General features: G+C 44.1%; 1 long non-coding RNA gene across 1 annotated transcript in view; it reads right to left on the reverse strand.

Moving 5' to 3' along the window:
* Nucleotides 1-5,003: 5,003 nt before the first annotated feature.
* LOC138358935 (uncharacterized) overlaps nt 5,004-13,068 on the reverse strand; it is a 79,988-nt gene continuing 71,923 nt past the window's right edge. Inside the window, exon 2 of the long non-coding RNA XR_011225655.1 lies at nt 5,004-8,105. This is a non-coding gene — a long non-coding RNA (uncharacterized lncRNA). The remainder of the gene's footprint in view (nt 8,106-13,068) is intronic.

Here is a 13,068-nt window from a genome sequence, read left to right on the forward strand (position 1 = left end):
AGATTGACAGTGAGAAAGCAGTTGACGAAGAGCATTCAAAATTACATAGAGTTCTGCCATGAAGATGCCTCCAGAGGCAGGCGACACATACAGGTGCAGTCAGGAAATACAACAAAGTAGCCTACATTATCGGCAGACTTGGATACATCTGTGAAGATGGAGATAAAGCAGGAGTGTGAATAAAAGTGAGCAAGGAAAATTCATTTCAGAACTGTAGGAGGGGTAAAAGCTTTACTCATGTGGGGTCAAAACTTAGGAATAGGAACCCACTATAGGGGCAAAGATGGAATGACACAAGGAAAAACATTGGCAAGACGATCCGAGAGAGAGAACCTTGCCAGCAAGACAGTCACGCAGAAAGGGGAATGTGGTGAAAGGGAACAGGGTCCACAGGAGGGGTAATGGTCAAAGTACGACATTAGTGAGAGTGAAGGTGTTGTAGGGACCACGCAAAGTAGCGAAGACAGTAATGATCACACTGATCCTGTAGACACAGGATGCCGGTTACAACATACAGGCTCTGGGTAGGAATCAAAGGAAAGGCACCAGAACTGAGGCGTAGCCTAGTACAGTGAAGAGCATCAAGACGACGAAGAGTTGAGGGAAAGGCAGAAGTAAGTAATTATCAAAAAGAAGGCAACAAAACGAGAAGGTTATGTAGCACCATCAAATGTGTTGGATAATCAGAGGGCGCTAAATATCACCAAGGACGCTAATACGAGAACAGAAACGCATAAGGCGAACGATATCAAAAGTATCCGAGTCACCAAGAATACCATCGAGATACAAACGACCGCAAGGGACGGTCGGAAAACAAGACACACGCTCGTTCTGGAAGTCAGGACATTCAACAAGGATGTGCACGACCGTAAGAGGGACAATGCAATTATGATAATGTGCACTCTACATTATTAAAACAGTTAACACTGAAAAGCATCACTGAACGTACTCAGAGTATGGGTAACGATGTGTATCAGTGCTATACCGACGGCTCTGTAGAAGAATGTGGACGATGTACCGAATGTGCATGTAATATATTTGAACACACACAGCAATGAAGCACGTCAATGACTGGGCAAGTACAACTCAAACCAAACTTGCAGGCATATACCTTGCCACTGAATTTTTAAAAGACAAAGGCAGTGGACTTATATACTTTGACTCGCAGAGTGCACTCCTGGCATTGAACTCACATAGTAGTGACACCCAGAAAATAGTCAGTGATATTCGAATGAATGTTTTAGCTGCTAAAGAAAACAGATTTGAAATTAAATGCCTATGGATACCATCACATGTTGGCATCTCAAGGCATGACACTGTTGATATGCTTGCAAAGACAGCCTGTAGAAAACCAGTGGTAGAAATTGATATGGGTGTTTCATTAGCAGTGACAAAGAGAATACTTAAACAAATATCTAATGCAGATCTCACCACCCTAACAAATTCACAAAGACCTGAAAGTTGTAGCATTAAATATTATGATGGATATCGTGAGGAGACATTCACATATGGGACTAATAGAACAAGAATCTGGCAATGTGATGTTATAGTGGCCAGAATACGCTTGGGATATAGACGTATCTGGCAGCTTCCTCAAAACCCAAATGTCGAGTACACAATGTGTCAACTTTGTGAAAGAGAAAACATGCACTCTCTTGAACATTATATTGTAGATTGACTGACTTTCGCCCTCCTGGGCTAAGGTATGCTGAACTGTGTAATTACTATATGAGTACTGGAACACTTTATATATTGGACTTGTACCCAACATTAACCATGTAATGTATCAATTACTCAATGTATGTATGTGATGTAACTGTATAACCTGAGCTTGTAAAAGCACCTTAATCACCTTCAGTGATTAAGCACTTAATTGCACACTAGTTTCTCTATCAGCTATCTCACCCTGTCAGAGTAAGAGAGACAAATGCATGTGTGTGTGTGTATATATATGTATGTATATATGTATATGTAGGTATGTGTGTGTGTATATGTATGTGTATAAAGTATATATGGAAGCTGATCAGAATTACATTTCACATTTGTAAATGCACATTAATGCCAAAACATTCAGGCCAAAGGAGGAGCAGGGTCGAGGCCCAATGCAGCGGAGGCTGCAGAGCCCGGTCTTCCAACACGGACCGACTCGGGGGGCTTGGTTGCCCACCCCACGAGCCTGAGAAGGTAAAGGAGAAACAGAATTTAACATGAGGACGAAAAAGAAACATTCATTCACAAATGTGCCCCCACACCCACCATGAAGCCACAGTTAGAGGCAGGACACCCAACAAGAAGCTATTGCTGATCACGCCGGGCCCTCCTAGGGCTGTGTCGTGAGTATACGCCCAACAAACGCCACCTTAAGAACCGTCAGTGTCGAGATCGTGTTCAGTGATGAAAGGAGGATTGACAATAAAAGGTTTCCCCTCGCTCTCGACTTTGGGTACTACAGTTCTACGGGTGTAGGAGTATACCTCCTCAAGCACCCGGGCGTCAAAATAGAAGAAGTCCAAAGGAATAACCAAAACAAGCAAAAGGTCGGCAGGAAACGACAAGCAGATAGGAGAAGAGGGGGGAGAAAAACGAAACAGAAGGAAAAGGAAAAGTTGTTCAGCACAATTAGAGAGGATAGCAGCAGGAGCACAAGGCTACAAAAGGGCAGAGGACTGTCCAAAGGAGCATTACACTCCAGCAGCCGCCCACTAAGCCCCCCTCATGGCATCAACAAGCTGAACAGGGAGGGGGGGGGAGGCAGAAGAGTAAGCAAGACAGCCATAATTGAGTTTAGACAGCATGAGAAAGGAATGTAAAGAGAGCAGCATGCACCTTTCCGCTCCCCAGGAAGTATGGGACAAGACCACCTTTGTAAGTTAAGGGCTTTGAAGCATTCAACTCGAAGGTAAGAGATATGGGGGTGATCAAGACAAGCAAGTGTCAAAGATTAACCCAAAAAGTTTAACAGAATCCTTTATAAAAGAGGATTACTATAAAGAGGACAGAGTGGGGTCGAAGAACGACCTGCTTCCGAGTAAAGGTCATAGCACAAGTCTTAGTTGGATTGAACTTGAAGCCATGATTGGTGGCCCAGGACGACATGGCATCAATCGCAAGTTGAAGCCACCATTGCAGAAAAGGCGAGTCATCACCTTGACAGCAGAGGGTAAGATCATCAACATAGAGAGCTGAGAAAATGCCAGAGGGATGGGAGGAAAGAAGACCATTGGGGGTTACCAGGAAAATAGTAGTGCTCAGAGCACAACCTTGAGGTACACCGTATTGCCGAAAAGAGGCAGAGAGGTTCCCTTAGAATCTCATTCTAAGGGAACGACAAGAGAGGAAGATCTTGAGTTAGAGAGGGAGAGTGCCACGAAGCCCAAAAGAACAGAGTTGGAACAGAATGTTTTATCTCCAGGTGGTGTCATACGCCTTTTCCAGGTCAAAAAGGACTGCAACCACGAAGGTCTTCATAGCAAAGGTAGTACAAACATAGACCTTTAAGTTCAGGAGAACATCAGTCATGCAGCAACACTTGCGAAAGCCAAATTGAGAAGGAGAGAGGGGGTGATAGCATTCCAAGAACCATATCAGACTGACACTGACCATACATTTAAAGAGGTTGCAGACACAACTCGTTAAAGCAATGGAGCGAAAGTCCATTGACCACAGAGAACTAGGTTTTCAAATAGGAAGAAGAACCGCCTCAAGTCAGTCCTCGGGAACTGATGACAACTCCCAGACACTGTTATAAACATTCAGTAAATACTGAAATGTGTATGGAGGGAGATGTCAAAGTATTACATAATGAATATCATCTGAACCCGCCGCTGTAGAACCACAGAAGGCCAGGGCAGACTGGAGTTCTGAGAGAGAAAGGAGCGTTATAAAGAAGATGAAGAGGCGTTTGAAAATCTAAGTGACAAGATTCAAGAAGAGGCTTAAGAGTAAGGAAAGGAGGAAGATGAGAATCGGAGCTAACAGTTGAAAAGTGTGAACCCAGTTCGGGTTTGACCGAGACCGGATCTGCCACAATAGAACCACAGAGGTGAAGAACTGGCAAGACATCTGGAAAAAACTTACCCACTAACTTGCAGATTTCCTCCCAGATCAGGGGCAGAGGGGTGTTAGACATAATAGTGCAAATGAAAGATCTTCAACTCTCACTCTTAGTCGTACAGATGGCCCTACGGGCCACCACACTTGACTTCTGACGCAAAAGCAAAGAATCAGGCGTCCGTCAACAACGGTATTTCTTCTAGGCCACACGCTTACAGAGGACAGCCTGAGCACAGGCTGCATTCCACCAGGGAACGCACTTCTGTGCACCCCGGGAGGTAGAGCGAGGAACAGAGCTGAGGGCAGCATCAAAAACTGTGTCATGAAAGGAGGAGGGGGGCTCGGGAAAGAGGAAAATCAGAGAGGTCGGAAAGAGTAACACAAAGGTAAAGAGGTTCCAAACAGCCTTGTCAAACTTCCACCTAGGGAAAGAGAGGGGAGGGTGAGAAGAAAAGAAAAGTGAGAAGGTTGGGGAAAAGGTCACTGTTATGTAGGTCATCAAGAACCTGCCAGTTGAAGTCCATATAAAGAGAAGATGAGCAGAAAGATCAATACAGGAAATGGTGGGAATCAACATGAGTGCGTTCACCAGAATTCACTAGTTATAAAGGAAGAGAAGTGAGCACAAATGGTTCAAGAAGGTGTCCCCGGGTGTTTGTCAGAATATCTCCCCAGAGGGTATGCTGACAGTTAAAATCATCCAAAAGGAGCACAGGCTCTGGTAAAGAGTCCAACAAGTGTTTAGGATCATGAAGAGAAAGCGTAAAATTTGAGGGGAGATAAACGGAACAGACTGCATACCATTTACTCACAAAGATACGGACCACAAAACACTGAATGGGTGACTGAAAAAGTTGAGGGATGAAGGGAATATCAAGACAGATCAAGAGAGCAGTAGAGTTATGCGCAGTAAAAGCTGGAGGGGAAAAGAGAAAGTAATAACCACGCCAAGTAAGTTTTATTGTTTTCTTTTGGGAGGGAGTTTTTTTGGTTGTTCTACCTCTTCCCCTCACTTCATTACACACACAAATTACAATAGCGTGATGCTTCAATGAACAAATCCACAAGGGCCGTGACGAGGATTCGAACCTACGTCAGAAGAGGTAGAACGGCCTATTGACATAGCTAGAGTGCATGGGGGGAGCTGTGTAAAGCCCTGGTTTGTGTCTCGGAGAGGCTGCAGGATTCAAGTAAGTTCAGTAAAACTTCTGGTTTCAACTCTTTTTACCATGTCGTAGCTCAGTCGATAAGGCAGCGTCTGGGATGATCTCAGACATAGGTTCAAATCCTCGTCATGGTCCTTGTGGATTTGTTCATTGATGCATCACGCTATTGTGATTTCTGTGTGTTTTTGACAATATTCAAATGACTCTTATGCTGTATGAATCCTAATGTGCTTTATTAGATTTGAATTTTGTGAAAAGTCTTTTTGACACATTGAACAGTGATATGGTTTCTCTCCTGTATGAATCCTCATGTGTTTTATTAGATATGATTTTTGTGAAAAGTCTTTTTGACATTCTGCACAGTGATATGGTTTGTCTCCTGTATGAATCCTCATGTGTGTTATTAGATTTGATTTAAGTGAAAAATCTTTTTGACATTCTGCACAGTGATATGGTTTCTCTCCTGTATGAATCCTCATGTGTGTTATTAGATGTGATTTTCCAGTAAAGTTTTTTTGACATACTGAACAGTGATATGGTTTCTCTCCTGTATGAATCCTCATGTGTTTTATTAGATGTGATTTTCGAGTAAAGTTTTTTTGACATTCTGAACAGTGATATGGTTTCCTTTCTGTATGAATCCAAATGTGCCTTATTAGATTTGATTTAAGTGAAAAATCTTTTTGACATTCTGAACAGTGATATGGTTTCTCTCCTGTATGAATCCTTGTGTGTGTGTTATTAGCCATAATTTATTTTTAAAGTCTTTCAGACACATTCTACAGTGATATGACTTTTCTCCTGAACGGTCACTTAAATAAATTTTGATATTTTTGAAAGTAGTTTAGACAATGTATTTACTTTTTTTCTCTAAATGTTTTGTATGCTATCATGTGAGATGTTTTCATAATATAATTTTGAACATTCAACACTGATGACATTTTTCTTTTGAATAAATATTTGTACAGTTTTCTTGATTGTATAAACCTTTACAGCTATTTGATCCAAAAAGCAAGTATTATCTAATGAAATATTCTACATTTCATTAGTTAAGTCTTGTAGACAATTATTACTAGTATTTGTCTCCTTTATAAATTGTTGTGTTCTTTATCAATCTTAGTAATATGTTTGATATATTTTAAATGCATGAGCTTTTATTTATTACTAAAGCAAATATTGTTAAGAGATGCCAAAAACACTTGGACTGTCGGATACATAAATAATTCAAGTAACTACATAGCAATCAGTATAGAGTAACCAGAATAGAGCACACAGGTTATAGTGTTAACTCTGTTGTCAACAGATGGCACTCAATATCAGATAAGCAATTGGAATAATCTAATTAACTTTTGTAGGAATATAAAGTAATTTAATTAATTGTCAAAGACACAAGAGAATGGAAAAAAGGTACAATATGTAAACCACTGGTATTATTCATAAATAGTAAGATAATATTGTGCTTATTATATTATAAAATGTGCTAGACATAAAATATACTCTACAATATTTCCTGTGAATCAGCAAGTGTAAAAGCAAACATACAAATCTACGTCTCCACATGCGTTCACCAGCAGGAAAGTTAGTGTCCGTGTATAACTTTGTAAACATTACAAACAAATCCTGTGGCAATTTTTTTTTTTTTAAGATTAACAAAATGTGTTTGTATAGGAAAATTAAATATATTATAAATTTATTTATAATTATACTGATTTATCATACTGTACATATAGCAACAGCAGAGATGGATGGTTTATTATAAATACAGCCACAGTATTAAGATGTTTCACTACAGAACCTTATTACAAATATGACCACAGAATTTGGGATGTCTTATTATAAATATAACCACAGAACTGAGGAATGTCTTATAATAAATATAACCAAAAAACTGAGGAATGTCTTATTATAAATATGATCAGAGAATTGAGGGATGTTCTCTTATAAATATAACCACAGAGCTGATGGATGTCTTATTATAAATATAACCACAGAACTGATGGATGTCTTATTATAAATATAACCATAGCACAAGAGTCAGGTACAGTGGACCCTCATGTGGTTTGTCATTTGCAAAAATATATGTATGTGATTTTTACAAGAACTTACTGATCCAATGTACCATGCACATTGTTATTTTTAAATCCCCTATACATTCATGTAAATATGTAAATAAATAAATAAATTCTGAGCATTAAGAACACTGATATATTATCTTATTTGGAGAGCCTTTTGAGCTTAAGAGCAAATTACCTAAGAAAAAAATCATAATTACTATACAGTATAAAGATTATTTTAATGCTTTCTCAACATTTACAATGGCTCACATAGGAGAAAAAGTATGAAATGTTTTAAAACTGAAAATATATATTAAACTTTTTTATATTAGAACCTGATAATAAAAATAATTAATTTGAAAATCTTAAAATGTATTCTTGCCAAACAATACTGTACCACATACACAATGAGCTAATAAATACCGAGATTTTTAAATTAGTGATACACCAAATTTAATTTAAATACACATTTCCTTTGTTACCATAGTACATGAGATGTTAATAATGCATGACATATTGATAATACATGTAGTCATTCACATGAGTGTGCTGAAGACAGTCTTACCCATTTACATGTAGTATTTCTTACACCATAATGCGTTTCATAATGCTGCTGACAACATGTATGCAGTATATCTGACACTGTGTGGATGCTGACACTGCAGGTATTATTCAACACCACTGGGTCCTGGCACTGCAGGTATTATTCAATACCACTGGGTCCTGGCACTGCAGGTATTATTCAACACCACTGGTTTCTGGCACTGCAGGTATTATTCAATACCACTGGTTTCTGGCACTGCATGTATTATTCTTCTGGTGACCGTAGGAGCTGTGAAAGAAAAGATTGAGAGATTACCAAGTCGTTTAAAGTCAACAAATACCAAATACAGAATCTTCGAAATCTAGTAAAGATTTCCCCAAATAGGATTTTTTTGTTAATAATTCCAATACTATAATGGTTCTTTCTCCAAATAAAACAAAGATATACAGTATAGGTAAAATATATCAGCCAGCAGACTGCTAACAGGTACAAATCCCTGCGCACAGGAATCTTAGCAGATACAGTATATGGAAAATGGCAAACATAATTCCAATCTACAAAAATGGTATCCGAGAAGACCCTCTAAATTACAGACCCATATCATTAACAAGTATGGTAGTTAAAACATTAGAAAAAAATAGCTAACACCAAATGGGTTGATCCATTGTTAACACAACAATGGGTAGAACACCTGGAGAATACAATAATGACATAAAAATGGACAGACGGTATGGTTTTCGAACAGGAAGATACTGTGTAACAAATCTACTTAGTTTTTATGAATCACAGAGATTCTACAGGAAAGAGATGGTTGGCCAACTGTCTATCTGAACCTAAAAGACCAGCATTGATGTAATGAAATGCCATTTTCTGGGTGAGACCAGAGGCTCCCTAGAGCTATCCGGGCTGATATGAGCGTATTAGACCGTGGCATCAGCCAAGTGAATGGAGTTCTTAGGCCTAACAGGGACCACAAACCAGAACCTAGCCCCACCTCAGAGAGGCACGAGGAGCAATGGCCTATAGAAAGCCTCGTGAGGTTGGAAGCATTCTATGTCTGCCATCGACCGAGACAGGCACCCAAGAAAGGGTTTGTTTTGGGGTACCTACCTATCTGGTTAAAAAATTGCTACTGAAAGCCAAACTGTTGAGAAGAACTCTCCAAACTAAAAACTAACAAACGAGCATGATGTCACAACCATCTCCGTGCCGCTGTCAGTGCAGCTCCCCCTTCCGCAGAAGGGGGAATGGGGAGCTCCAGACCTCCCACACCAGCTATCATCCCCAAGTTCAGAGGCTGGATGTCAAAAACTGCGAAAAACCTCCGACCAGAGGAAGGGAGGGTTGCCGGGAAGACTCCGGGTCTAACCCAAAAAATGGCATTTCATTACATTCAACGCTGGTTTTCTGGTGGAGCCCCTTTGCCTCCCTGGAGCTACTTAACCAAAGATAAAAACAAGAGGGACTTTCCCGGGAGGTGGTTGCCACTCGCTCCAGGGACACCATCCACGCGCCCAGTTCCAAGAGAAGCCGGACCTGGGACAAAGAAGTCATCCGAAAGCAGGAGCAATAGACCCAAGGGTTAAGATTGAACAAGTCCAGAATGTACCGCATTGTCTGCACAGTCTCTTTTCAGAACCGGAAACAGGTGGGAAACCAACCTGAGGGATGAGGACTTCTGTCCACACCCAAGCAAACCCACTCCAAGGTTACCCAACAGAGAGAAAGCCTGCCCTGCCAGCTCCGAGCCCCCCGAAGAAGGAGGGGCCACCCAATGCCACTGCAAGCTGCATGAAGCGACTTGAAAAGCCGACAAATCGTGGGACCAGGCGCGAGCAAACTGCACGAACCTCTCCCTCCCAATTGCCTCGTCAATAGGATGACCAACAAAAGGGCCGAAGCCCCTTATGAAAAGCTGATAGATGAGCAGAGCGATTACCGCGCCAACCAGACGATGTCGGCCCGGAAGGCTGTTCCGACTCTGAAATTGACACCACTGGCATACCACGATAAGAGCAACCTCGAGCCCTGGGCATGACCTTTTTGGTTAGAAACCCCACGGGCCCCCCCCCCTAAGAACCAAAAAGTCCGACATGGGAGGACAACTAGAAACCTCCGTTTGCAGAAACTGCACCATCGCATACTGTGCAAAAAGAAAGAACCAAATGGGCAGAGAAAACCTAAGAGCCAGAGCTCAAGCGGATTCTAAGGATGGAGCAAGCACCGCCTGATGGCACCCAAAACGAGAAGCAAAAAACAGAGACTCTGCCTCCCTTAGGATTGGCACAAACAGCTTCAACAAGGCAGCTGACACCCGCACCACTGCGACCAATGCACCAGAACTAGGATCAGCAACCAACGCCTCCATGTCCTCAAGCCAGTCCGAAGACAGCTTGAGAAGGGAAAAGAAACGCAAGACCGAAGCCTAATGGTCACGGATGAGTAAATCCTCAGCAACCAGGGCAGCCGAAAGGGAGGGAACCTGTACGCAAAGTTACACAGGCCGACATCCCAAAGAAGGGCAGGGACGAACAAACAAGCAGTGAAGCGTTCAATCTCGCCCCCCGGGTAAACCTAACAACCATCAGGGCCTCTCGCCACTCAAGCATGTGGGACCGACAGAACGTATGCCATGCCGCCACTGAAAATATAGGCTATTCTGCCAAAGAGGATGACTCCAGAACCTCGTAACGCACCCAGTAAGGAAAGGAAAAACCAATCACAAATGAGGCAGGATCCATTATTGAGGCACAATCCAGGTCATGCAGGAGATGGCCTCGAGCCGTAATAGCCTCCCGCACCTAATGGGGCGCGATGCGGGAGGCCGAAAACCTCTGGAAGTGAGGGACAGAAGTACCAGAGGGATCCCGGGAAGGGGTTGATGCTATATCAAAATCGTATAGGGAGGGAGGGGATAAGAAAACCCCACCCCCCTGCAACAACAAGCCTCGCTCATAGGGTACCAACACCCAAGCGGGGTCAAATGGAGCCCAAGCCCCCCATGTCAACCCCTCCCTTGCCTCGGGAACCTCCACATTAGGACTCGGGGCCGAGTCGTCCTGCAAACCCTGTGCCTCAAGAAATAAGACAGAGTCCACCGGAAAAGTTGGAACAAACAGGGCCAATTGGTCACACCCAGAAGCACCAGCTGGAGAAAAAGGCTCGAATGCCTCCGTCATCACACCAGAAGGAGCATCCCCTGAAACTGCTCGAATCTCACCACCAACTAAACCCTGAACCGACTCTGAAACCCTTAGACACTTCAGAACTGGGTGCAGAGGGTCGAGGAACAGCAGGGGAAGGACAAGGGAGGCATGGACGAAACAAAGTTGAGGCGATAACAACCCCAAGTTCGAGTCCCTATATGCAAAACCGGGCAGGCTCAGGGCATCCGGGTTAGTAACCAACCCAGCGCACTGCAGCAACCTAAATCACGCATGCAACGCCAAAGCTACCTGCACCCGAGTATCAAGATCAGTGGATTGGATGAACTGGAGTACAAGCAAGGAACACCACTCGCAGGACTCCGGGTCAAAGGTGTTACAGACCCAACAGGCAGCATGAGGGAGGCACAAATTGGTGATTGTCACCCTGAGACAAGGGGACAGAGCTACCCTCAAACTCACACGAAGTGAGATGGGACCCAGAGGATGCATCCATCGGACCACAGAGCCCTAAAGGGGATTTCCAGGGCCCTTAGATGCTCTGCTAAGGGAAGCCCAGGCAAGATACTGATAACCGGCACCCCAAACTATCCAGCGAACTACTAACAGTTGAACCCTCGGGACGTGTACACTCACAGGGACCTAGTAGGACCACCAATTTATATAGAAGGGGTACCAACACCAAGGGGCAGACCCCCACCAGGCAGGAAACAAAAATAAAAGAAAACTCCCGCATGAGGGACAACGACCCAGGTGGAACATAGCCGATCGCTATAATCTGGTGAAAACTAGCTGCACAGTACCTTGTGCCCCTACCAGTGACAAAACAAGTGGTGCAAGAAACACCCCAGCTGACACTAAGGGCGGGCAATTACCGAGAAGCAAAAGATTCCACAGAGGCAGACCCCAAGCGACTTGTGGAAGATAACCCCAAGCCACAAGGGCAATACCTACTGGGCACCTAGGGAAAGGAACCCTAGGCATATGCAGCCCCGAGTACTTGTGAAATTACTCCTGGTTAACACACCACCACAGGACAGGACCACACCACAAGGCACAGCACTGTTAATGACTTGAGCACGATCAGGGCATTAGTCAATGGAGTTCAGCCTACCGGGGACCACAAACCAGAACCTGGCCCCCTCAGAGAGGTACAGGGAGGAATGGCCCTGGAAAACACCCCACGGTTGGGGGTTTTCCTTATCTGCCATCCCCCCCTCCCCTTCCGGCCCGTTGGCGTCGTGAGGGGGCTTGGTGGACGGCTGCCGGAGTGTGATGCTCCGTTGGGCAGTCCTCTGTCCTTTTCTGGCCTTGCACTCCTGCTGCTGTCTTCTCCAATTGTGCCGGATCGCTTTTCCTTTTCCTTATGTTTCGTTTTTCTCCCCCCCTCTTCTCCTATCTGCTTGTCGTTTCCTGCCGACCTTTTGCTTGTTTTGGATTCTTTCTTTGGACTTCTTCTATTTTGACGCCCGGGTGCTTGAGGAGGCATACTCTTGCACCCGTAGAACTGCAGTACCCGACGTCTCCAGCGAGGGGAACCTTTTATTGTCAATCCCCCTTTCGTCGCTGAACCCGATCTCGACGGACTGACGGTTCTTAAGGTGACGTTTGTGGGGCGTATACTCACGACGCACCCCTAGGGGGCCCCGGCATGATCAGCAATAGCTTCCTGTTGGGTGTCCTGCCTCTAATTGTGGCTCCATGGTGGGTATGGGGGCACATTCGTGGATGAATTTGTCACTTTTCGTCTCTATGTCGTTGAATGTTTCCGTTGTACCCTCTCAGGCTCGTGGGGTGGGCGACCAAGCCCCCGAGTCGGCCTGTATTGGAAGACCAGGCTCTGTAGCTCCCGCTGCGTTGGGCCCCGACCTTGCTCCTCCTTTGACCGTCCTGACTTCTTCCCCCAGCTCCCCTCCCTCCTCTGAGGTTGGGTCGAGCCTCCAGCCCCCGGTGGTGACCACTTCGTCCCCTGGTGTGGCTAAGTCTTTCGTTGTGACTACTGCGCCTTTTGACCCCTCTCTCTCTAGGGGTTCTCACCGCCGTTCGCGCTCCAACCGCACTCGCTCGATTCCTTCCCGTGCTGATGC

Source organism: Procambarus clarkii, chromosome 8, assembly GCF_040958095.1.
Source record: "Procambarus clarkii isolate CNS0578487 chromosome 8, FALCON_Pclarkii_2.0, whole genome shotgun sequence".
Classification (NCBI taxonomy): domain Eukaryota; kingdom Metazoa; phylum Arthropoda; class Malacostraca; order Decapoda; family Cambaridae; genus Procambarus; species Procambarus clarkii.